Source organism: Lissotriton helveticus, chromosome 1_1 (genome assembly GCF_964261635.1).
Source record: "Lissotriton helveticus chromosome 1_1, aLisHel1.1, whole genome shotgun sequence".
NCBI classification, from domain to species: Eukaryota; Metazoa; Chordata; class Amphibia; order Caudata; family Salamandridae; genus Lissotriton; species Lissotriton helveticus.
This window is the reverse complement of record NC_136057.1, coordinates 1,472,888,456-1,472,915,236: the sequence shown is the minus strand read 5'-3', so window position 1 is coordinate 1,472,915,236 and position 26,781 is coordinate 1,472,888,456. Positions and strand designations below refer to the sequence as shown.

Sequence of the window (26,781 nt, the reverse complement as noted above, 5' to 3'; positions counted from 1 at the left end):
AGGAAGCCTTAATACATGGAGATAGGGATGATTGAGATACATTGTTTGACAGTAGGTGGTTGGAAGCCTTAAGAAAGAGTTGGCTTTTCTGAGTTGTGTTGGATAAATGTGACACAATCTCTTACCCAAGGTTAAGCCTGAATAAAGAAAGGTATGCCTAGAATAAATCCGGAGTGGGATCTCTGGCTTTTTATTACAGGCACATCATAAAGGACATTGCTCCTTAATTGCAGTGAGAATTGCGGATGTAATAGGATTACAAACTAGTTTAAGATGGCCACATTATCCTTTTATTTACCTTCCATGGAAGTCCTTCATCTATTGTACTCAAATACCCTACGAATTGCCAGGCAATTAACAAGACTGTTGTGAAAGGTTTTAACAATGAACTCGTGTAATGAGATGTGGGACAACTTCTGTCTTTGGTGTCTATATTATATTGTTTGTATGAGTATTAGACAAGTTATTTATTTTCTAAAACTGTTTTGCTAAGACGGATAAGCACTTTATGATGGCAGCACTACCTTATTTCGTTTTTGTTGTACACAAACCCTTACTCTCTTCTCTTTCAATTGTATGTATACGCACTTTGAATTGATTGCATATCGTGAACAAGAACGTCTTGGGTCGAAACGCTTTGAGAGACGTTTTCTCAATCTCACCAGTAACAGCAGCCTGAGAGCAAGTCTTTCCTCTGGAAGAATTAGGTTCGGCATTTTTGACAACTCCGCCAATTGACGCGGACACCCCTGTGGAGCCAGGAGCTCGAGAGCTATTAGTTTCATACTATACATATATAGCCCATTGAGGCAGTAAACAAGAGTTGTATTTATATTTTTAAGAAGAAACCAGCTCTTAACGCAGCTTGCATGGTAATATCGACTGTCCTTTACTCAGGGTCAGTCAGGGTAGCCCTTCTTGTACAGATAACAGCGACACCCAGTGGCCAGTCAGGTTATGTCGTGGTCAAGTACGTTCTCAGTAGGCTATTTTATCAGGGCCTGCAGGGAGAAGAGGGCAGTGCAGCAGAGTCCCCTGGTGTCCAGTTTAGGTATAACAATTAATGTGGTTCTTGATTCTGTAGTGACACCTAGCAGCCCCTCACAGTACGACATTGTAGCAGAGACCCGTGCAGCAATGTTAACTAGTGTCTAATCTTACTATGGCATTGTGGTTCTGGGGGAAGCAAACTGATTCATCAGGCACGCCCTTTTCTAGTCAAATAGGAGATTGGAGAAAGCTTTGGAGGGTGCAGATATTGAAGTAACTGTGCCACCGGGTGTCCATGTTCGGTGTGGCATTGGATACACTCTTGAAGTTAGAGCCATTGGTACAATAGTGACCCCTGATGTCCACTCCCAGTATGCAATTGGTTGTGGATAAGGGACCTCTCTCGACCACTGCTGTTATGTGAAAGGAAACGGACGGGACTTGACAATGTCCTTTATAAGGGCCCCTCTCTCTGGGTCACAGAACTCTACAAGCCAACCCACCCACGCAACATGAACAAAGTAAGCCTAACCGAGAAAACAAAATACCTATTTTTAAGCAAAGACTTTCTGGAGGGCCACTCCAGCACGATCAGGCTGGGGGAGGCGGGGGGAGTTGGGGGGAGACAGTGCCCACTCTTCAGGACACGACCCTCGGTCTGCGCCTGAGCGCCTCTTTTCGTCTCCTTTATTTGGCTCCCGAAATAGCTCCTTCAGGCAAAAACGGATTCTGCTGCTTCCACAAAGTCTGTTCCGCGTCTTCCCCATGCACCAATATAAATAAACATCATAAGTATTTATAGAAATCAAGGCAGCTGCCAAGAGTAGAGAGGATAAACTGTTGAACGTCTAAGAGTCTCTTAAATGTCTGAAAGAAAAAAAATAAGGGTTACGTTTCGGAACAGCGTGTCTCGGAAAATCACTCCATTGCAGGAGTGGAAAATGCTGCAGGGTGCGGGTGGTGTGACCTTCCCATCCGTCTGGTGCCTTATGCTGGTGTGCTGTCCGCCCACAGCAAACGCACAGGTTCTCCTAGTAGAGGGTGAAAGAGCTCACCTTGAGAGCGCTGGGCCTTCCCGTCGCACTGGTCATTTCTGGGGTCTGACTGAACGAAGCCGTGCGGACAACGGCGCATGCGCGTCCCTTCATGCCCCTAAAATCAAAAGGTTTCCTTGCCCAGCAATAAAAAAAAGTGGTTGCCACCACTCAGGCTGGAACCAGAAAACAGGCCTTTTGCTCGCGCATTAATGTAATACTGAGAACTGCCACTGGATGTCACTGCCTACATGACGTCCATCAATATTACACTATCAGACGCTGGCTGTCAGTGCTGCCAATATACCACACACAACTGTGATCAGCCCAGGACACCGGCCTATGTCAGCCACACCATAACTGGTCACTGGGTGGCGCTGCTCCACCAGTGCGTCATTAGCCCAGAATCTCAGCCACCCCGTAAACGGACAGTAGGTTTCACTACGACCGTGTGATCGATCAGTCCAGAACCTCAGCCAACCGATGTCACAGCTGCCCTAGTGTTTATCAACACATACATCCCAGGCAATCCAAGACTAGACAGCAGATGTCACTGTTGTACCAGCGTCTACGCCTCCCAGGACATTAGCCAGCACATCATTTAACTAAGAGCAGGTTTCCTAGATGTGTTGTTTATTTATTATATGCGTTTTTATATAGCGCGGACTTTACCCTTAGGTGTCAGAGCGCTTCACAATAGGAACAGTAGTGAAACATGAGGAAAAATTGCAAGTCAGCATGTTACAAAAGCAAACGTTACGTTACATAAGGCAATAGTGACAATTGTGCATGCATCAAAAGCAAACAAAATACAAGATGTAGCAAACCATACGTTACAAGAGGAGAAAAAGTGACGTGTGTATGTTACTAAAGCGTACAAAGTAGAAATAGTAATACTATTCGTGCAATAAAGGCCTTGCTGCACCCTCATTGCGAGTTATTAAGTGATTTGTGCATGTAAAGTGGGACAAAGATGTGGAGACGTAGATTCGTGTACTTTCTCTGCATTTATTTGTGCAGAACCATTGGAAAAACTGCAGGTAATTTGAATGGGTTTCAGTCACGTGATTCGCTTATTACATTTAGTGCTGCATTGCTCTCAATCAGTTAAATGCGGCCTTTAGATGACAAAGCATCACTTCCAAGGGTCATTATTATGACAGTACACAGCACTGTCTCTAGGCGCTTATATCAGTCCAGTACGCGCCAGAAGGTGCCCGATTAAAGATTCGGAAGCCAAAGACCTCTACCCGAGGAATTAGAAAATAGGACGAAACTCTTGCCGCAGACCACAATACTTCAATGTTACTACCACGGGTAGCACTCACACGGACCCTCAGAGCAGTCATGTCAGCTAGATGTCGAGGCTCTATAAAAAAATATGTTTAATTTAGCAGAATCAATCTGTGGGGCGCGACCCCCAGGGAGACCATGGAGGCATGGGAAGGGGGTCGCGCTCTTTATTTGGTAAAAGAAAACATTGCAGACAGTCACCTGTAGTTAAAATGTTTTCCCTGGGGTGTTATAACACACCTTTCTACTGGTGTGTTGCTGGTCTGGGAGGGGTGAAGGTGTGCACAACGAGTTAATCTGCAAATGTAAAGGATTGGCAGATTTGGTCGTTGTGCACGTTTGAATTTCTTTCGGGCAGGCGGCACACTGGCAGGAAGGTGTATTTAGCTGCCTTCCTGGATTTGATTTCTCAGGACAGGAGAGTGCTGTTGCAGTTAATTGGTCAAATCACTTGAAGCTTTTTGAGTGTTAGTGCACAGAGTTTACTGACCTGTGAAGTGCTTGCTTTTAATTGTCATTGTTTTTACTTAGCGCTTACTTAGCCTGAGAAATGTTTTGAAGAACAGTTATGTAAAAAAATTGCATTACATTGGGTCTGGATTTAAAAAAAATCTATGAGTCTCGTTTACAATGAAATGGTGTAGCGCAGCTCCGCAAGTATGTTTGCTGCGCTGCCCTATGCCTAATCAAAAGGGCAGGAATGGACTGTATTTATAAGATAAGGTGCACTCCTGTTCTTTCTGCCAGTACACAATTTGGTGCCTAGTGCCAACGCAGGCACCCATGTACCATGGTGCAAGGGTGTCTGCATTGTTGGCAGGATTGTTTTTTGCAAGAAGGCACGCCTTCAGGGCAACAGAAGGGAAGGTTCCAAAACCATACTCCTCCTGGTGTGGTTGGGTGAATAGAACCAGAACAGGATCTTGTATGCAGAAGCTTCCAGGGCCAATGACTCCATTCATACAAATTGTTAGGTGCGCCATCCAGTGTTGTGATGACATATGCCGAAGCATTGTTGTTACGTGTTAAAGCCTTTTCAAAGTCCTACACTTCATTTCATACTGTGATAGCCTCTATTGCTCTTTCTCCAGTAGGGTACCCAGGAACCTGAAGGGTCTCCCTTCCTATAGGAGGTTTAGTGGTAGCAGCAGACTATGCTCCACACTGGACCTGAAATTGGCAGTACTGCTGGGTCTGCTAGAATGTCCATGGTGGACCACTAAGCTTCTAAGCTGGCTCAACATTCCTCATTCCTCTTCCCATCTCTGCATTTCACTGGTGTTGCTGTTGGGCAATGTAGCAAAAAACAGCAATTTTTGACAAAATGCCTTTCATGTTGCCTGCAACCCTGCCTAACTAAATTTCAGTATAGAAGAAAATAGCTTTCTTTGTCCAGGTGGTTTGCAAACATACCTTAACTGTTTGTACTTACCGCAGAGCCCAAGCAACCTTGGCCGATGCCCGGTGGAGCTGTCCTATGCAGCTATAGAGGAGTTTGGCTCTGGTTCACCCCCTCGGCCGTCACCTACCCAGCCGACATCTGACATTGTTTTCCTCGTCTCCCCGTTTTTTTTTGTCTGTCTTTCACTTTGACTGCCTTGACTGCTTGGTTCCCCCTGAATTACTCTTCCCCCTTGCCGGTCCGTTTGACTATCTGCATTCCTTACCCGTTTACCATTCCCCTCTACCTTCCATTCCCCATAAGACATGTGTCTTGGCTATACTAAGCGCTAATTCCCCATATTATTGTGCAATCTTATGTTTTTCTCCTATGTCTATACTTGGCTCCTGTAATTGATGTAATTATGTAACATGTCAATCGCTGATCCTCATGTTAAGCGCTCTGATACCTCTGGGTCTAGCCAGCGCTATATAAAACTTTGCAAAAAATAAAGATCAATTGAAAGATAATAAAGCATATAATCACGATACGATATTGCATTCATAGGCAGGCAAGCTAATACTAGACAAAACACAAACATATTCTGCACTAAAGTACCTTTGTGCCCTTTTTAGATCTCCACCTCCCCAGTCGATTATTGATTCAGTGGTAGGACAGACTATACAGTACAATTGAAATGGAAGTCATCAAAAAGAAAGTGCCATTGGGCACTGTTGAGACCCTTTCCGAACCTCCCCAGTCTCTTGTTGATACAAAGGTAGATCAAATTATACAGTACAGTTGAAAACACACCCATCAAAAGGAAAGCGGCGAAACATCAGCCCTCATCCTCCTGGACCTGTCAGCCGCCTTCGACACGGTCTGCCATCGCACTCTAAAGACACGCCACCTAGAAGCCGGAATTCAAGAGAAGGCCCTTGACTGGACCACGTCCTTCCTCACCGGCAGAACCCAGAGCGTCCGACTCCCACCCTTCCTATCCAAAGCCACCGACATAATCTGCGGCATCCCCCAGGGCTCATCCCTCAGCCCGATGCTGTTCAATGTCTACATGGCGCCCCTCGCACTAGTGGCCCGCCATCACGACCTCAACATCATCTCCTACACCGACGGCACCCTGCTCATCCTCTCCCTCACCAATGACCCACACACCGCCAAAACCAACCTCCAGGAGGGAATGAAGGCCGTCGCCAACTGGATGAGGAGCAGTCGTCTGAAGCTGAATTCAGACAAGACGGAGGTCCTCATCCTCGGATCCACCTCTTCAGCCTGGGACGCCTCCTGGTGGCCGACCACACTGGGAACAGCACCAACACCCACCGACCATGCACGCAATCTAGGATTCATCCTAGACTCCTCCCTCTCCATGTCTAAGCAGGTCAACGCCGTCTCCTTCTCCTGCTACAACACCCTCCGCATGCTCCGCAGGATCTACAAGTGGATCCCGACTGAAACAAGAAGAACAGTGACACAGGCCCTCGTCAGCAGCAGACTGGACTACGGCACCGCACTCTACGCAGGAATCCCAGCCAAACACCTACAAAGACTACAACGCATCCAAAACGCCTCCGCCCGACTGATCATCAACGCCCCCCACCGCAGCCACATCACCCCCCACCTGAGAGACCTACACTGGCTCCCCGTCGACAAGAGGATCACCTTGAAGCTCCTCACCCCCCACGCACACAAAGCACTCCACAACGCCGGACCAGCATACCTGAACAGCAGACTCAGCTTCCACACCCCCACCCGCCAGCTCCGCTCCGCCAGCCTCGCCGCTGTCCCCCGCATCCATCGAACGACCTCAGTCGGCAGATCCTTCTCCTACCTCGCCGCCAAGACCTGGAACACCCTCCCCACCAACATACGGCAGACCCAAGACCTACTCACCTTCAGAAGACTCCTCAAGACCTGGCTCAGCACCCCCCCCCCCCTCCACTCCCCTCCCCTCCCCTCAGCGCCTTGGGACACTCACAGGAAAGTAGTGTGCTCTACAAGTACTCTGATTGATTGATTGATTGTGCCTTGTTGAAATCCTTTCCCAACAATAAAATAACCTTGATTCTCCCATCGGGAACCTGGAATAAACAGACTTAACACATGCACTAGAGTACTGCATCTGCGGCCACCTTTCTATTGCATCCTTAAATTGCCATGATACGTTAAATCTCTTTACACTCCCTACCCATCTTGCATACACCTCTTCATCTTATTTATCCAAGTCATTTGATCATACCACTCTTAAAGATTTCCAGTTCAGTAGAATCAGTGACCGAGCAATCAAAGAAGCTATTGCTATAAATACCAAACCCCTCCCCCGCTTGCCAATCCCGGTGCACTGATTCTTAATAATAAACCCAAACAATGCCATACTAGCCTCCTGATCAGTCTTAATATGGAGAATGAGAGCGGAGAACAGTTGCCCAAAACTGTGCCAACTCTTGGAAGGTGAAATATTTGCAACCAACCTCCCATCCCCTGTTGCGGACAGCAAAAACAGCAATCCTCCATTGCCGGGTACATTCTATGGACAGCCACAGGGGTGTGTAATGGGCTATACAGAGATAGAAAGGACAGCCTCCTAAAATTTTCTGCCCTTAAAGCCTTATACCCTAGCAACAAGAGACTGCCAATCTACCTCCGAAAAAGTGCATTGTGTGGACAGGCTGATTTCATGTAAAAAGCTTTTCACCTGTGGACTACCCCCTGCTCACGTATTAATCTATACCAGTTGTCAATCCCCATAAATTTTGACCTCAAAAGTTCACGCATAATGGAGTCAAAGTTTAAGCTGGACTCTGGGCAAGAATTTCTTTTTTTTTTTTTAACTGGTAATCAGCGGAAACCCCAGAAAAAAACAACTTCCATCTATCGTCACTTCTTGCTTGCAGTTCTTGCCATATAATACATCTGCCGCTCCTTTAAAAAAAATCTCATAGTTCTTTACCACCACTAGCTTTCCAGAATCTTAATTGACTATGAGGAATTCTCAGGCCAGCAAACTTGTAAATTAATTAATCAATTAATTAATTAATTTTGTACTCGAAGCCTGAAATGTGCAGAGAAAAAGTGCTTTAATTCGGGTGCTAAACTCCTGTGCAACCTTGTATCTTGTTTTCTTTGGTAATTTAACTGACTTAATAAGAGCTGGGATCCTGCTTCCTTGAAAATATATATATATATATGGGTAAGAGGAACACTAACTAACCTTGCTGCCAAGGGCCAACAAGCAGCGCTAATCTCCCTGAAGCAAGCAACCTCTTTTGTAATCAAGCCCTCTGATGAAGGGGGGAATGTTGTTCTGTGGGGCGTTAAGTAGTATATGGCGGAAGCCAAGAGCCAGCTTGATTTTTCTGGTAGTTCTATTAAGACCGATATTGGACAATATATTGCTACCATTGATTGTTTCCATGATATGCTTTCAAATTGGCACACTTCAGGGCTCTTAAATCAAGAAGAACTTTTGTTTTTAACAGTCAAGAAACCAGTCAACCCACCGGGTAGGCCTATCATCTCAGCCAATGATAGTCTTTTGGAGAACACCTCAATATACTTAGACCATTTCTTATTCCCCTATGTCTGCAGCCTACCCTCATACTGCAGGTATAGTATGGATTTTATATCCAAGATCTCAGATATACCATGGCATGCTGACTACATTCTCTGTACAGTGGATGTGGTCTCGCTCTACACATGCATCCAACACGAACTGGGGATCCAGGCTTGCAAACATTTTTTCAAGGACAGACCCATTGCCACATAGGACCACTCCAGCCTACTACTGGAGATGCTCCAGTTTTGCCTGGAAAACAACTTCTTTCTGTTCGGCAAACAACAGTACAGACAACTGACAGGAAGTGCCATGGGCAGTTGTTTCGAGCCGAGCTACGCTTGTATGTTTATGGGGTGGTGGGAGTCGGAATGCGTGTGGTCGGAGGCCTTTGACAAATACACAAAGTATCTGGACCAGATACATTGATGACATTTTCCTCATCTGGGATGGCCCCCAAGCCATTTTAGAGGAGTTCCTTGAAATCATTTCCATCAATGACCTTAACCTCAAATTTACCAGCAAAATCAGCATAGACAGGATTGATTTCCTGGATGTGGAGGTTATAGTTCGGGATGGGACATTTGAAACTAGGCTGCACAGGAAGGAAACTGCTGGGAACAGCATTTTCCATGCGAGGAGTCACCACCCACCTAAACTCAAATGCAGTATCCCCTGAGGGGAACTCCTCAGAGCTAGGAGAAACTGCAGTACTCTGGAAGCCTATGAACTAGAGAAAGGAAAGATGACTGAGATATTCCTCCAAAAGGGGTACACTCAAAGTTTTGGACAAGGCTAGATACAAGGTCAGGGATGTGGAGCGAATGACTTTACTTAAACCCAACCCACGCTCATCCACCAAGCCCGGGATTAGACATATAACAACCTACAATTCAAGCTGTACAGAGGCCCAGGCCATAGTGAGAAAACACTGGCCTCTTGTCAAACTGGACCAGATCATAGGCAAACTGGTCAGTCCCAACCCACAAATCATATACAGCAGAAGTCACTCTTTAAAGGACATGTTAGTACACACCTTGATGGAACCAGGCAAATCACAAAGCAACACTTGGTTGAAGGAACTCCCCGGTTTCTACAAATGCGGAAGATGTAAGGCTTGCACACATAGTACCAATATCAAGTTTGTTAATTTGTCCAGTGGTAATCAACACCGGATGAAGCCTTTCATTAACTGCAGTAGTGGCTATGTTTATGTGCGTGTGTGTGTGTGTGCGGCATGAGGTATGTGGGGGCACAATTTTCCCTGTCAAGAAACGCATCCTGGAACACCTTAGGGCAATTCGGAACAATGACAGAACAAATCCCATGGCTAGACACTAACACCTCACATAGCTCCACTGAAACCGAGAATCTGAAAATCTCATTCTTTGGTATTGACAGGGTTCCTACCAACACCAGAGGTGGAGACAGGGGACGGGCCCATAGAAGGATGGAATCCCTATACATAATTTACTATGCAGCAAAACCCTGGGAGACCTCAACTAGAGTGAGGAGCTTCACGTACATCTGGGGTAGCCCATTCCCACCGTACCAAGATCAGACTTTTGATACCTTTTGCCACACTTTCCCCTCCCACCCTCCTTTTGTCCTACCACTCCTCTATTTGATGTACCTCTTTATACCATCTCTGGCCGCTTCCTTTTGTGTTTCCAAGGTCACTGGACCGATACTCCGCGTTGGCATACTCTATGTGGGGCACTTTGTAGAATTACTGTGGCACCACAGTACACATGCACTTGCATGAATGAGTTTGAGTTTGAGTTTAAAAATACTTATACAGCGCACATACACCAGCGGTTTCTTGGCGCTAAAACTGAAAAGATCTGGGCCTAGGGAGCAAGGGAAGCTAAAAATATTTAGTCAAAGGCCTTGGTAAACAGGTAAGCCTTCAGGTGTTTGCGAAAATCTAAGTAAGAAGTGAAGGAGCGAAGTTGAAAAGGGAGGGAATTCCACAGGGTTGGGGCAAGGGTCGCAAATTTCGAACCTCCCCACTTCTTTCTCCGATAGCGAGGGATAGTGAGGAGGGACTGAGAGGAAGAACGCAGTTCCCTGGCGGGAACATAGGGGGTAATCTCAGAAGAGATAAATGCGGGTGCCAAGCCCTGTCGAGCTAGGAAAGTAATGGAGGCGAGTTTGAATTGGACCCGGGCTCGCACAGGAAGCCAGTGTAGGGTTTTCAAGAGAGGGGAGGAGTGGTGAAATTTCGGAAGGTTAAAGACCAGGCGGGCCGCCTGGTTTTGTATCTGCTGCAAACGCCGAAGACTATATGCAGGAATACCTGCATATAGGGCGTTGCCATAATCCAGGCGGGACACCACCATGGCCAAAATGATAAGTTTAAGAGCAGAGAAAGTAAAAAAACGGGACACCCTGCGAATGGTGTGCAATGAAAGGAAAGAAGAAGATACCACGGAGCTGACCTGAGAATGAAGGGTGAGTTGAGAATTGAGTTTTATACCCAGAGTTTTAACAGAGGTAGTGGGGACAGGGGAGGGGCCCAGTGCAGGGGGCCAAAAAAGAGAGGACCAGGGGCTGGATGAACCACCCGTCAACACCAGCTCGGTCTTATCGGGGTTGAGTTTCAAATGATTGTGGCTCATCCAGTCCCGGATATGAAGCATAACAGATTGAAAGTTAAGAAGAGAAGAAGGGGAAGAAGACAGATTGAAAACAAGCTGGAGGTCATCCGCATAATTAAATACGGCCACCTCCATTTGTTGAAGAGAAAAAATAAGAGGGGCAACATAAAGATTAAACAGGAGGGGGGAAAGGGAGGAACCCTGGGGAACCCCGCACTGAACTTTCCGGACGTCCGCTGTGAAATCACCCAGGCGAACGGCCTGGGTGCGGTCGCTCAGGAAGGAGGATAACCAGACCAGAGCAGTGCCCCCGATCCCCGCCGCCTTGACACGGGAAAGTAGGATGGTATGATCCACCGTGTCAAAGGCGGCTGAGAGATCGAGAAGCACAAGAGCCTGGCGTTGGTTGGTATCCATACCCTCCCTGAGGTTGTCCAAGACCGAGATGACAACGGACTCCGTAGAGTGTGCGGGGCGGAAACCATCCTGGCGGGGAGCAAGAGCTCCGTGCATCTCCACAAAGGAGCTCAGGGCGCAGGTGACATGGCGCTCGAGCACCTTTGCCAAAAATGGCAGGAGGGAGATTTGGCGGAAATTGGCGGGGACAGAAGGGTCTGCCCCAGGTTTTTTAAGAATTGGCACAATAACCGCTGACTTCAAGGGGTTGGGAACTACGCCTTGGGCCAGGGAGCTGTTGAGAAGATGAAGGGGGGGGATCAGGGCAGGTGACAAAAATCTGACGAAGGATATGGGCCGGACAGGGGTCCAGAGGGGAACCAGATTTAACCAAGGATACTATGGACGTGAAAGCTTCCTCAGATATGGGAGGGAAAATGGTGAGTTCTCCCTTGGGAGAAGGGCATTGGGGATCAACAAAAGTGGAAGAAGGGGGCGGGATGTTGTCTTTAATGGTAATGATTTTATGGATAAAATAGTCATTGAGGGAGTGGCAGAGTTCTTCGGACAGGGCGGGCTTAAGGGTTGTTCTGTCTGAGAGCGCCAGATTCTGAACAATCGAAAATATCTCCTTGGACTGGTTTGCAGCAGCAAGGATTTTAGAGGAGAAGTAGATGGTTTTGGCCTCCAGGATCTTATTTTTATACTGGGCAAGGATGTTAGTATACTCCAGTCGTAAAATGGGGCAATAACTTCTCCTCCAGGCCCGCTCTGCGCGGCGTACTGTGAGTTTGGTGGCCTTTAGCTCAACATTGAACCACCGATTGGCATCCTTGTCGCGCTTAGAGGTGATGCATTTGAGCGGGGCGACAGAATCACTACCAGCAGAGAGCCACTGATCTATAGCCGCGACCTGCGAAAGGGTAGGAAGACCCTGCAGGGAAGGGAGAGTAGTGGTAAGAAAGGAAGAAAAATCTTCCAGGTTGGCTCGGCCCCAAGCTCGGGCCCAGATGTTCTTAGGACGAGAGGGCTTGGCTGGGGAGTGAGTGGGCAGAGAGAATGAAATCAAGTGGTGATCGGACCATGTACAGGGCAAGATAGAGAGAGATTCCACGGGACAATTCAAGGACCAGATCTGGTCAAGCATGTGACCTTTGATGTGGGTGGGAGAGTGAACGAAGGAAGTGAAATTGAGGGATTGAAGGGTTTCAGAAAATTCCTTTGAGGAAGAACATTCAGCAGGGTCGGAGGGCCAGAAATTAAAATCACCAAGGAGTAAAATAGAGGTGTTGTTAACTGAAATGGTAGCCAGGACTTCCAAGAAATCAGAAAGGAACTGTGCGGGAGATTGGGGAGGACGGTAAGTGAGAAAGCAGGTCAAAGGAGGAGAAGTGGCGGTGGTGCGAATAACCAAGTATTCAGAGGTAGCAATGTCCGGTAAGGACAGGGTTTGAAAAGGGAGATCGGTGCGTGCGATGACTGCCACGCCGCCCCCCACTCTGCCGGAAGGGCGATCTGCCCGAAGAGCATAGTAAGTAGCCGGCAGGGTGGCCAGGAGGGCGGGGAGGGAGTCATCGCCGAACCAGGTCTCCGTTAAAAAAAGGAGATCAGGGGTATGAAGGTCCAACAGGACCGAAAGTTCGTGTGCATGGGCAACAGCGGACCGAGTATTAAGGTAGAGGACTGTTAAGGGTTTAAGGGGTATAGGGTGAATGGAAGATGGGAGTAAAAGAGAAGGGCCACACACAGTAAAGGGAATGTGCGAGGAAACCTCATGGGATAGACCAAGGGAGGAGATACGAGAACAAGTGGAAGTAGCAATGGGCCAGGGACCCTGGAGGCAGTGAAGTTGGGCCGGGTAATAGGTGATAAACGGGGCAGAGTGACGCGCCCCTAGCCCCGGTCGGCCGCGGACGGGCGCAGACGCGCTTAACTTAGGCGCAACTTCGGCGCGCCTTCGTCGCGCCCGCTGCGCCCGCCGCGCCGTCTAAACGGGGAAGTTGTGATATAGGGACACATGGAAAGGGTCTAAGAGGGGCGTGACAGGGGGTGGAGGGACAGAGAAGCAGCCCCGCCAACCACAGAGCAGCCCGAGATGGTGGGCACGCCCGTCCCCGCCCTCGTGACCTGCCCGTCACAGGGTGAGGGAACGAGCAGCGTGGGGCGCTCTGGCGGCGGCCGGCAGGGAGGTCAGGAGGCGTCAGGGGGTGCGCGATGTCCAGGGCGCAGCCCCTGCAAGGTGGAGGCAAGGTAAGTAAAAAGTCTCGAAGATTAAAAGGTTTTCGTTGCGCCGCGCCTCAGCAGCGTTGTGGCTCCCTCGGGAGATCTAAACAGTGACAGGGCCTGAACTCGCCCTGCTGAAATAGATTACCAGAGGGGGAGGGACAGAGAAGCAGCCCCGCCAACCACAGAGCAGCCCGAGATGGTGGGCACGCCCGTCCCCGCCCTCGTGACCTGCCCGTCACAGGGTGAGGGAACGAGCAGCGTGGGGCGCTCTGGCGGCGGCCGGCAGGGAGGTCAGGAGGCGTCAGGGGGTGCGCGATGTCCAGGGCGCAGCCCCTGCAAGGTGGAGGCAAGGTAAGTAAAAAGTCTCGAAGATTAAAAGGTTTTCGTTGCGCCGCGCCTCAGCAGCGTTGTGGCTCCCTCGGGAGATCTAAACAGTGATGAATGATTTAACTGAAAGTTATTTTTGCATTTACTATTTTCTGTAACTATTAATTTGTTAATGACACGACATGTAATGTTTTTATTTATTTTAAGGGAAGAAAAATGTTCTATTGTTTTTTATCTTTTTTGACACGAAGTCTTTCTTCTTAAAAACTGAGTGGCACATTTTATGTAATAGTGCCTAAAGTCTTTTGCCCATATTTACCAATTATGCAAGTGTCTCTGGCTATATAGAGAACACTGCCATAATGTTTCTCCAGCTCTGAGAAAGACCGCAAGGTCGAAATGCGTCAGCGTTAAATAAACAACTTTTAGACTTACCTGGTGTGCGGGGCCTCCTTGCAGCTGCAGCAACAAGGTATTGTAGAAATTGACATATATATATATATATATGCACATAAGGTAATGACAACCCACCCGGTCTGATATCAAGCTGGAGTGTAGAAAGTTTTACCCTAGAAGCCTTCTTATTCCATAAAAATACCTAAAAAGTGTCTCAAAGTGCGTAAAATAGCTTATTTCTCTTTTCAAATATTCCTATAAAAGTTAACAAAGGTAAAATAGACATTTTAAGATGGGCTACCCTACCAACTAACGTAAGGGGAACGACTGCCCATCTAGCCAACAACTCCTTAATCTTCATCATAGTTACTTAATTTAATTGATAAAGCTGGCAATAGCCATTTGTCACAAAACCACCCAGATATCAAATCGGGCTTTGAGAAGGGGCCTGCTGCTGAAGGGGGAGAAAGATTACTAGCTACAGTGTTAAAAAGTAGTAATTCAGTTTTAGTCCAATTAATTTTATTTCTCACAGTCATTCTGAATTGCTCCAACTCGTCTTGCACCTTTTGGATGATCTGCTTCTGTGGCCTAAGGTATAACATTATTTCATCCATAAACATTTTTAATTTGGCCATTCCTAATACGTGGGGGGGCTCAATCCATTCTAACGCATCCAAACTGCCAGGGGCTCAATAAAAAGGTGATTATAATTGTAGACAGAGGACACCCCTGACGGGTTTCCCTGTTTATATTAACTACCCCTGCAAGATTGGAATTTACAAACCTTTGCTCGTGCCTCTTGAAAAAGTTTCTGGAGCATTGTGATAAATTGGGTCAAGCCGTAGAAAAGCGCATCCCAGTTGATCAAATCAAATGCTTTCTCTGCATCAACCATTACTACATCAGCAGGAGTCAGGTTCACTGCAAAGTACTCCAGTGCGTTTATTACGAGCCAGTATTTGCCAACATCACCTGGACAGCCACAAACCCTCTCTGATCATTATGTATTACAGCCTGGGCTGCCGGAATAATGCGAAGTTTGTAAACCACATTCAGCAAGCTAATTTGTAGATATGAATTATCGCTTGGGTTCTTGCCCTTTAAAAAACAAAGAACAACCGTAGACTCCTTGAAGGATGGGGGAACCTCCTCAACTTCCCTAACAAAGTTAAACAACTCCATCAAAAAGGGTATATGCTCGCTTGAAAATGCTTTAAGAAACTCTTCTGGAAAACTGTGTCTGCCACAAGCCTTCCCACTAGGCATTGTGTTAAGAGCTTCCTTAATCTCTAATGCTGTTGTACTAGAGACGGTCCTTTCTACCTAGGAATTTGTCACCTGCAGCAGCCTGATAGAAAATATTGGGATGTACTGGCCAGGGGAATCATTTACTTTCATACAAGATTTTACAATCTTGGAGAAATACTTGGGACACCTTGTCTTCATCAGAAACAACCTCCATGGAACACCGGACACTATGTACCTTTCCATATTTCTATAACTCTGATTCCCAAGTGCTCAGTTAAGATTACTATATCACCACCACCAGGCTGACCGGCCCTGCGCAAAACAAGACCCTAAGCGTATTATTGGCATCTCTTTTCAAAGTTTTCCTCGACTTCTCAGCAGACTATGCTTCCACCAATCGCACAAGCCCACTACAACACACCCATGTCTACTATCTATCAATCACAACCTTCCAAAGCCATAAGTCTACAAGATTCAGGCCCTTTCACCTTCCTGGCCTCAGTCACTGGACTGAGCCTCCTCCATTAGGGCCAGCCCATCAGTGCAAGTTTTTAGATCTATCGAGAAACACCTCCCGACACCCAAAGGCAACCAGTGAATTCTTCCGCTCATGGGCCACGTGCTATGTATTCTTGTAAAGCCCCAGCATTTTACCTTATAATTATGTCATTTTGTATTTTTGTGTGACAAAATACCCACACAAAAATACAGTACACATCTTAAGAGGTAAGATGAGCAGAGAAAAATACATTAAAAAAAGTTCCAGGAAAGCACTGGTAAAAAGGCAACGTTTATGAAAAACAGGCGGGACTTCCAAACAGTTGCTGCCTCATTCCATGTCCTCAGGACACCGTTTCCAATAAAACGTTTGTTGCCAGATGTGTCGGGCCAAGGCTCGACTGACGAAACCCGAGACTACAAATCCCATAGTGCATTAGGTGTGAAAAAGAAAAGCCACGCCTGGAACCTTGGTATCCGGAGGGCATAGAGCGAACTGACACTCCTAGCACAGTGCTTTGTAAAACAGGATATGTGCCTGCCTGTTCACTGGTGTGTAACAATTTGTCGTCACATGTAGAGTGCTGCTTCCCCCCCCCCCCCCCCCCCCAGCACTCCTCTTCCCCACAACAAACAAGACAGCAGTGCAAAAACATAAAAACAGCTCACACTTTCCTCTGGCAACTTAGAGCTGTAATAAACATGAAATATTCAAAGCTGTTTCTCCTTTTCCAAATACAACAGTAACCGCAGCATTAAATATTTACAGCTAGCCCACTAATGACTGAAAGCGCGCAGTTCTCTCGGAAAGGCCTAGTGCTTGCAGGCCCGCCCCGCCCATTAGGAGCACGCAGAGGGTGAGAGCCTATTCAGCAGGTGTCAGAGAGCCTTGGTGGTCTTTGTTGTAAGGTGCTCACAGCAGTTAAAGGCCTGAGCACAAAGTGGCACAGACCGAGGCCACTCCATTCACTACCAGTCTACTCACAGCGTAAGGTAAAGATAGTTGGCAAATGGACCAACCGAGTGGCAGCTCCTCCGCTCACTGTGCAAAAAGGAAAAATATAATAATGTTATTTTATTTTTCCGGACTGAGGAAGTGTTTACCTTACAGGGCTGGGCTGCCATCACAGCCAGCAGGGGAGGAGTGGCCGGCCAAAAAGACATGCGCCCTACGCATTTCTCCCCCGGCTGCATTGCACAGCTGGGTGGAGGACATGCACAGGCTCCCACTCCCTGTCTGAGAGCTAAACCAGGCCCCTCAGACCAATCATGCTAGTGACAGCAGCGTGATTGACTTTGGGGTGTCTAGGAGCCTGTGTGTATCTGTGAGCCAACAGAAAAGGACTGAGAAGAGTCAGCTGACAAAAGCCAGGTAGGTAGGTGAAATTATATTTTTTTCTACCTCCTCCCCCACACCCATTCTATTCCATGGCAGCCGCTACTGACCACACTTTCACCACCAGTGTACTAGCACCACAAGGAGAGCTGCATACGGTTTATGACACCAGCTACAAACGGCACATGGACCAACCACCACACTCACCACCAGTATATTAGCACAGCAAGGTTAATGATAGCAGCAACAGGTGGCCCTGAGACCACCGCATTCACCACCAGTGCACCAGCACCATAGCGAGAGTACATCAAGGGTAATGGCATCAGTATCAAGTGGCACAGAAACAAAGTTAGTTGTCCATCCACACTGTGGACATGGGTTCTGCATATTTATGCCATTAATAAAGGGCCATAGGCACCCACACCGGGTAGCACAAAAACCACCCTGTTAACCATGGACTCTGGTGTAGGATTTTCACACCGTAGGAAATGTGCCAAGCAGATAAAGTACAGGCATCAAGTGCCACCAAGACCACTGCAATCACTTAAACTGTACTCACACCATAGGGAGTGCGCCAAGCTATCAAGGGTGCCAGCAGATTCAGTACCCATGTCCAACCGATGGAGCAGTTTGCTTAGTCCACTTATTGAGCACCAAGTGGCCAATAATTGCTCCATGAATTGGAAAAATAGCCAAACAAGTGTATAGATAATACCCAAATAAACCATGGAGAGACAACATGGGCCGAAGGGAAGTCTGAATACATAGCCCAGATGAAGGGGTGCTTTGGAGGCAGGACTATTTACCACATGCATACCTAAGAACTAAAATTCACCACCAAGACATCAGGACGTGTACAAATCCACAAATGACCCAAACCACCAAATAGAATCAAAAGATGCCCTCACTTCTGCCTTCAAGCACCCTTTACTGGGGCAATCCACATCACACACTTAATCCATGACATTCGAATACAGACTGGACAAAAGGTCACAAGATGAATAATGGTCTAGGGTAGCCACTCTACAACCAAAGAAACTACTTGTGCCAAGAGACCAAGTATATGATGGAATATGCCATGCACTTGCTATGTATAATGAACATCTGTTATTCAGTGCCAAGAACCTTTGGGTTAACATGCTCTTTACAAATACAGGTTATGTTCAAAGTCCATGTAACATAATTCAAGCTAAAGACACCTCATTATTAAAACCACTTACTAGAGCCATCTTTGATCGCGTCATACTCCCAATTGAAACCTTTATATCAGTCAATTGTGGTTTTATGTATTCTCTTGCCACCCGCTTGCGTCAATTTCACCAATAAGGAGACAGCCTACCAATAAAGTAGGCTTTAGGCTCAGAAGAAGTTTGGTTTAACCACACTGCACCTGTTTTAATATAAAAGGACTGGTTTAGGTAGGTTGCTTTGGAAAGCGCACACCTGTTGTGTTAGGTTGTTAATGATTTGAGCAGCGCTCAGTGCTGTAATTGGAGAAAAAATAAGCTGGGAATCCATAAATTGGGGTCAAGATGAAGCAGGGGAACGAGGGTAGAGCCATGTGGGCCGAGTCATGAAAGCCAACGTATACAGTTATTTTAAAATTCTGACAGAAAGAAATTGGCAGCAAGGACAAGTGTACAGTGACCAGGTTTTCCCTTTGGGATTATGAATTACCACAAAAGCTCATTCCATTTCACATACATGTAATTTACCCAAATCTCACTCACGATCCCTAGCCTAATATGCCACAATGTGTACTGACTCAATCTGATGTTTAATAAAATTTTAAATAACACTATACATAATATATTCTAATCCACCACGTAGACCTTAAAACAGATGTTAAAAATGATCATATATAAATACATAAAGGTATTAATGCAGTAAAAACATTCCTGCAATCTAAAAAACCACAATAACATATGTGACAGACAAAAGAGAACACAAAACAAAAAACGTCTGTCTCACAAATGTGCTAATCAGTACAATGAACAATTGTTACTTACCTGTAAACAGGTGGTTCTTCAGTATTGGTGTCTTTCATAGATTCCCATTCCTAAATATATTCCCCGTTGTCGGAGTGGGAGTCCCACGGTAAATAAAATAGCAATAACATACTAACAATATGTATATGTAAAACATAACAGATGAAATACACATTAGAAAACAGGCAGTAAATGCCTAGACAAATTCCTCTTAGTAATACATGAATAGAGAAAAACCACTTGTAGCCTATTCCTGTCATTATGTTGGTCCAAACTGTAGCCAATCAGGCACCAGCAGCCCTCCAGAACCTTCTCCTCAGAGCTCAGCACCTCAGATTTTCATAGCACAAGAGTGACCACAGAGTCTATGAGGAGAAGAGAGCCTCTGAGGGGAGGAGGGTGGGTCGCATGTGAATCTATGAAAGACACCAATACTGGAGAACCACCTGTTTACAGGTAAGTAACAATTGTTCTTCTCAAGTATTAGGGTGTCTTTCATAGATTCACATGCTTGAATATAGAATAGAAAGCAGTAATATCCGAAGAAAAAGTCCCAGTCATGAACACATGCATAAGACCAAATATGTATATAGTCATGCAAGACATACAGTAATAAGGTAAACCATAATGGAGGAGGGAAGACAGAGGCTCAACATATTGAAAAAGATTGCGAAGCACAGCCTGTCCCACTGCAGTGTCTGCTGCGTTGATGGCACCAGGCAGAAGAGTTTCGTAAACGTGTGCCTGCTTGACCATGTGGCTGCTCTGCAGAACTGATGCAGCGGCACCCGGCAAACAGGGCAGTTGAAGACGACATCGCCCTGGTAGAATGGGCCCTCACTGAAGATTGTAGAGGCGCGCCTGCCTGTTGATGGCAGAAAGCGATGGCTGAGGAAAACCCAACGAGCAATTGTAGGTTTGGGAACTGGACGTCCTTTGTGGAAACGTCCATAAGCTATGAAGATGGCAAAAGTCAGCAGCTGCAGAAATCATCTAGCTATGTTTTGTTTAGACACTGCTTGTCCTTGCCGTAGCTTTCCATAGGCAATAAATAGTTGATCGGATTTGAGAATGACAGAGGTCCTTTGCAAATAGAATTTTAAAACATCTTCTGATGTCAAGGGTATGTAATGCCCTGTCCGCAGGGAATTGCGGATTAGGAAAAACGTCTTTAAGATGACTCGTTCATTCAGGTGAAAATCCGAAGGCACCTAGGTATAAACCTTGGGTTTGTACGTAGCACCACAGAATTGGACGTGAATGGACGGTGAAAGCTTGCACATCACTGACTCTTCTAGATGAAGTTAATGCTAGCAAAAGAGAAACGTTCCATGTTAGGAATTTGAAATACACCCTGAAAATTGGCTCAAATGGGTGGCGCATGAGCTGCGCTAATACTACATTAAAATGCCATGATGGAGGCGGACGACGTACAGGAGGAAACATTCTGAATAGTCCCTTAAAGAACTGTAGTATTCTTGAAGAATAAAGATAGGCGGACCCATCCTCACGTTACCTTGAAATGGCTGCCAAAAAGACCTTCAATGTTGCATGAGATAAGCCTGATCTTGCTAAGTGCAAGAAAAAAGGTAATATCTGGTCCGGCGTTGCATGAAATGGGTGAACCCCAGCAGATTAACACCAAATGTAGATTCTTTTCCATTAAAGTCTGTATGTCTTATTTTAGTAGGTGCTCTCGCGTAAGCCAGTAACTCCCTACAATCCGCCGAGATAGTCAGATGAGCTAAGTAAAGGTGCTCAGGCGCCAAGCTGCTAATTTTAGAGAAACCGAATCCCGATGGCAAATTTGACCATTCTGAATGGAGAGGAGATCCAGTATTGGTCGAAACTGTATTGGATCGCACTCTGAGAGGAGAAGAAGTTCGGTGAACCAGTATTGGCGAGGCCACCTGGGGGCGATGAGAATCAAACAACACTGCTCTTTCTTCATCTTCCGGAGAACTCTCGGAACCAACGGTATCGGAGGAAAGGCGTAAGCATATATTTGAGACCAGTTTATCGAAAACGCCTTCCCCTGCAAGTCCCTGTGGGGATGCCAGCTTGCAAAGAAACAGGCATTTGCTGTTCTTTTTAGTCGCAAAGAGGTCCAGATCGGGATGACCCCACTGCTGGAAGATTCGATCCGCCGTTGGCTGATGCAGTTCCTATTCGTGGTTGGACACCTGTTGACCTGCTGAGGGTGTCCGCCAGCACATTTGCAACTCACAGCACATGAACAGCCAAGAGTTTGATCCTGTGTCATATCGCCCAAGCCCATATATCTTGGGCTTTCTGAGATAGAAGGACCAACATCGTTCTTCCCTGTTTGTTTAAGTAATGCACACTTGAAGTATTGTCTGAGCGAACCAATACTGTGGCCCCTTGAATGATTGCACAAAAGGATTTGAGGGCTAAGAAGATGGCACCTAGCTCTAGCAGATTGATGTGCCAAACCTTTTGTTGAGGGTTCCATTTCCCGCTGACCTAAAGCCCTTGAAGATATGCTCCCCAACCCTCGACGGATGCGTCTGTGGTGATTGTGTAATTTGCCACTTCTTGAAGGAAACGCAAACCCCTTCTACAAATTTCTTGCTTGGACCCACCAAACAAAAGGCCTCTTGCATCCGAGAATTGATTCGAATGAGATCTTCGAATGAACTGGAGACCTGCAACCACTGCTTGTCTAGCTCCTCAAGCAATTTTCTCATGTGTAATCTGTAGTTGGGAACCAACAGGATGCAGGTGGAGGCCGTGGCCAGGAATGACTTTGAGGATTTACTGAAACAGACTTTTTTTTTTTTATACGTAGAAGAACCACCAAGTGGGAACTGCAGGCCTGTGAGACAAACACCTTTGCTAGGTTTGTATTGATTGATGCTCCGAGAAACGTTCATATCGGAGCTAGTACTAGTTGGGACTTGTCATGATTTATTGAAAACCAGGTTTTGAAACAGTGACTGACAAGTCTGGGTTTGCTGGACTGCTTGTAAATAAGAGCGAACCCTTATTATACAGTTGTCTAAGTAATGATAAATTTGTATGCCTTGCAGACGTAGATAGGCTGCCACTGGTGCCAGGATCTACGTAAAGACACGTGAAGCGGACCTAAGTCCAAAAGGTAGGACTTTAAGTGAAAATGTTTTGTACCTATTGTAAAGCGTAGCCACTTCCTGTGCTTAGGAAGGATTGGCACATGAAAATAGACATCCTGGAGGTTGTGAGTAGTTATAAAGTCGTTCTGGCATAAGAACTTTAGGACTTTGAGGGACAACATTTGTAAAGTTTGCGCAAAGATCTAAAATCATGCACTACTTTCCTCATTTGCTTGTTGATGAGGAACTGAGAGGAAACCCCAACGCTGTTGCATATTCGGAACCACTCCGACGGTCCCTGTTTGTATCCATATAGACACTAAAAACCCAACGGTCCTCTGTCACCTTTGACCAATTGGAATGAAAGTGAGATATTAGACCTCCGATGTTTCAGGAGGGAATAAAGGTAGGTTCAAGGTAATCCATTGTTTCTTAGAAGAGTTGCCTCGGAGTATTGAAGTTTGAACCTCCTTGCGAAAGACGTAGCATTGAAGCAAAAATTGTCTTTGCCAGACTGCCCCTATTGCGAGCTCTCGAAAACCTGTACACGCAATGTCCGCTGCACAGTGTATCATTTCTGATGCACTTCTCTCTCTCTTTCCCTCCTGCAGGATCTTCAAAGCGTGAGGTTTGGAGGATTCTGGATTAAGTTCTACTAGCGCCAACATGTCAAGAGCACATCTGGTGGCATACCTGCCCAACTGGCTTGGAAGATAATCGCTGTGCCGCCTGAGTAATGGCTGAGTCAGGGTAGGCTGAGAGATTAGAAAAAACAGGTGAATAGTGGGGAGCTTCACATTTCTTGTCAAGGCGTGGAAAAAACGCCGGCACAGAGTTTGGCCTCTGCATGAGTTTAACACCTTTCTAAATAAAGTCTATGATAGGAACCGAACAAACTTGTTTCTGTGGTTTCCCCAGGATGAGGGGAAAGGGGAAAACGATTTGCCGCTCTCTTCATAAGGAGGGGAAAAACCTCCAATATTCACCGAAGGTGAATGCAATAGAACTCCAGTTGTAAGAGAAGACGTAATCCCGCCATGGTACAGACCGTGACAGCCTTGCTGTCAGAAATACATAATTCTGATCTGAAGAGAAAACATGCTCATATGGCTATGTGCTGTTCCAAGAAGAATAATGGCGGAAGTAAAAAGCCTTCACGCCCTCACGTGGATGTAGCGGAAAGCTGCCATCGACGAAATAAATCGTCTACAAAAGCACTGTGCATAAAAATCAACAGTGTGTGAAACCAACTGTTGACGGGCTCAACCGTCGACGAATCCAACAGTTGACAGGGTCATCCGTCAACGAAGTCAACTGGCGTCGAAGCTGAATGTTGACGAAGCTCACCATCTACAGAGCTCACCGTCTACGGAGCTCACCGTCTACGGAGCTCACCGTCTACGGAGCTCGCCGTCTACGGAGCTCGCCGTCTACGGAGCTCGCCGTCTACGGAGCTCACCGTCTACGGAGCTCACCGTCTACGGAGCTCACTGTCTACGGAGCTCACCGTCTACGGAGCTCACCGTCTACGGAGCTCACCGTCTACGGAGCTCACCGTCTACGGAGCTCACCGTCTACAGAGCTCACCGTCTACAGAGCTCACCGTCTACAGAGCTCACCGTCTACAGAGCTCACCGTCTACAGAGCTCACCGTCTACAGAGCTCACCGTCTACAGAGCTCACCGTCTACAGAGCTCACCGTCTACAGAGCTCACCGTCTACAGAGCTCACCGTCTACAGAGCTCACCGTCTACAGAGCTCACCGTCGACGGAGCCCACCGTCGACGGAGCCCACCGTCGACGGAGCCCACCGTCGACGGAGCCCACCGTCGACGGAGCCCACCGTCGACGGAGCCCACCGTCGACGAGCCTACCGCCGACGAGCCTACCGCCGACGAGCCTACCGTCGACGAGCCTACCGTCGACGAGCCTACCGCCGACGAGCCTACCGTCGACGAGCCTACCGTCGACGAGGCTACCGTCGACGAGGCTACCGTCGACGAGGCTACCGTCGACGAGGCCAACTGTCAGAGAAATTTTCCATCGATTAAACTCCCAGTGGTCGACGAGCCTTCAGTCGACAAGAGGGCACTGTCGTCGACGAATGCCTGGAGGCATTGTCATTGCAGAGCACCAGTGACGGCAGAGATTGTCGTCAGAGAGTACATCGACCGTATCGTCGACAAGCTGGCACATTTTCACATAGAAAAGTGCGCAGAGTGAGTCTAGACGCCTGAGAGTAAATCTCGTGGGCGTAGATGTGGGAGACAGACTCAAAGAAGGCCAGAGAACCCTTAATTGTGATGTTACTTCAGCTGGTGAAGTAGAGGAGAAGCATCACTTAAAACCTTAATGTGCAGGACAAACTAAAAAATCCTCCCACATCAGAAGGGGGTAAAAGTCTAAGCTCAACAACAACCCCTTCTCCACCTACCATGTCAGAGACAGGCAGAGTGCTGGTCCATAAACTCTTCTTGAGGGTTCACAGGAAAAGGTCTCAGCTTCCCACAAGAGACGCAGGGTCTGAAGGTAGACTTCATGTAAGAAGACATACTGTGATAGTATGAAGAAAAAATTGAAGAAAAATGAAGAAAATTGAAGAAAACTGAGCAGAGCTCAGGGAGACTCCCTTCACACGACGTGCTGTAGAAAATCTGAGGTGCTGAGCTCTGAGGAGAAGGTTCTGGAGGGCTGCTGGTGCCCGATTGGCTACAGTTTGGACCAACATTATGACAGGAATAGGCTACAAGTGTTTTTTCTCTATTCATGTATTCCTATGAGGAATTTGTCCAGGCATTTACTGCCTGTTTTCTAATGTGTATTTCATCTGTTATGTTTTACATATACATTTTATTAGTATGTTATTGCTATTTTATTTACCGTGGGACTCCCACTCCGACGACGGGGAATATATTCAAGCATGTGAATCTATGAAAGACACCCTAATACTGGAGAACAATCAATACAGGTGAATAAAGAAACAATTCACATCTAATGTGCCAGTATGTTCTAGAAAACAGTGAAAACAATGAGGCAAACTGGTAGATGTGGAAACGCAGTGCTCCAGATACAAGGCATTGGGAGGCCTGGCTAGGCAACCAGCGGTTCCACAACAGAGTTTGAACTGGCAAGGAAGCTGAGATATTAAGGAATTGGGCACATTTCCTTCACTTCATCATTAAGAAAAACCCCCTTGTATACCAAGTTAGTAACCGGTGTTAAATGTCCTGGACCATTTATCAATGAGTGCAATGGCTCTGGTTTATTAAGGATAAGATCGAGCGAGGACCAAGTTAGATGCCTAATTTGGTATTCATGATAAACATTGACACATGAGAGGTAATCTGTTGTCTCGAAAGTGTGGGCCAGTTGTCACGCTTTTCCTTGAGAGCACCTGAGCAAGACTTTGAAATATCAGGACACAACGTGAACCCTCAAAAATTAAGACCCAAAACTATATATATATATATATATATATATATATATATATATATATATATATAAAATGTTAACAGAGCTCTCATTTGCCAAGTAAAGAAGAATATGTATTGTAGCAAGTTCCCATATATCAAATGGCAAGTAATGAATGTATATACACAAGAAAAACTGCATAGAAAGATAACTGTACACAAGATTAGGTAATCAGAACATGGAATACTTAATCGGCTTTCTGTCAAGCATCATCCTGCCAGCATGACTAGGGAACTCATCGACAGTCTCAGGCAAGCGGTCTTCAGCTGGGAACAAAAGCCCTCGGCAGTGTGTCCACTCGCAGAAGAGTTGCTGTCAAAGCGTCAAGAAGTCTCCGTATTTATACTGTTTACTAACACGAAGAGAGACTTCTAGAAGCTCCCCCTCCCTTCATCTGCACTGTAGGTACTGTCTGCACCGAGGTCACTGAACTGAGCTGGCCAGGCTCCGATGAGAGAAGAGAGAATTCTTCACATTCACATCCTAGGACACTGTACGCATCGAACACTGTCTCTTCTAGCAGCTTACCTCTCCCGCTTGGTTAAGTGAGAAACAATCTATTTACGCAAGTACCCCGGTCTTGCCTGCATTCACAGGTGAAAGGCAGGGTCAGAGACACAAGATGAAACCATGCTCACACATGTAGCTAAAGCAACGTGGAGTCAATGGCCAATACACAATGTGTTACTGCCTGTAGCATTACACCAGTATTAGCTTCAAACCACCGAAACGCATCAACACATAAAGAGTGCTAAAATCTGGGGAACATATGGGCACATTAGATGTCAATTGTTTCTTCATGCACCTCTATTGATTTGTACTGATTGGCACATTGTTAAGACTGAGGTTCTACATGTGGCATATTACTCAGGCTAGGAATCGTGTGTATGAGATTTGGATAAATGAGTCAATGTATGTGAACTGGAATGAT

General features: G+C 46.5%; 2 protein-coding genes across 5 annotated transcripts in view; one reads left to right on the top strand and one right to left on the bottom strand.

Moving 5' to 3' along the window:
* Positions 1–26,781, top strand: part of DGKA (diacylglycerol kinase alpha) — a 387,021-nt gene that overhangs the window by 65,107 nt on the left and 295,133 nt on the right. The window lies entirely within an intron of this gene.
* PAN2 (poly(A) specific ribonuclease subunit PAN2) overlaps positions 1–26,781 on the bottom strand; it is a 1,642,407-nt gene that overhangs the window by 1,540,760 nt on the left and 74,866 nt on the right. The gene's annotated exons all lie outside the window — the stretch shown is intronic.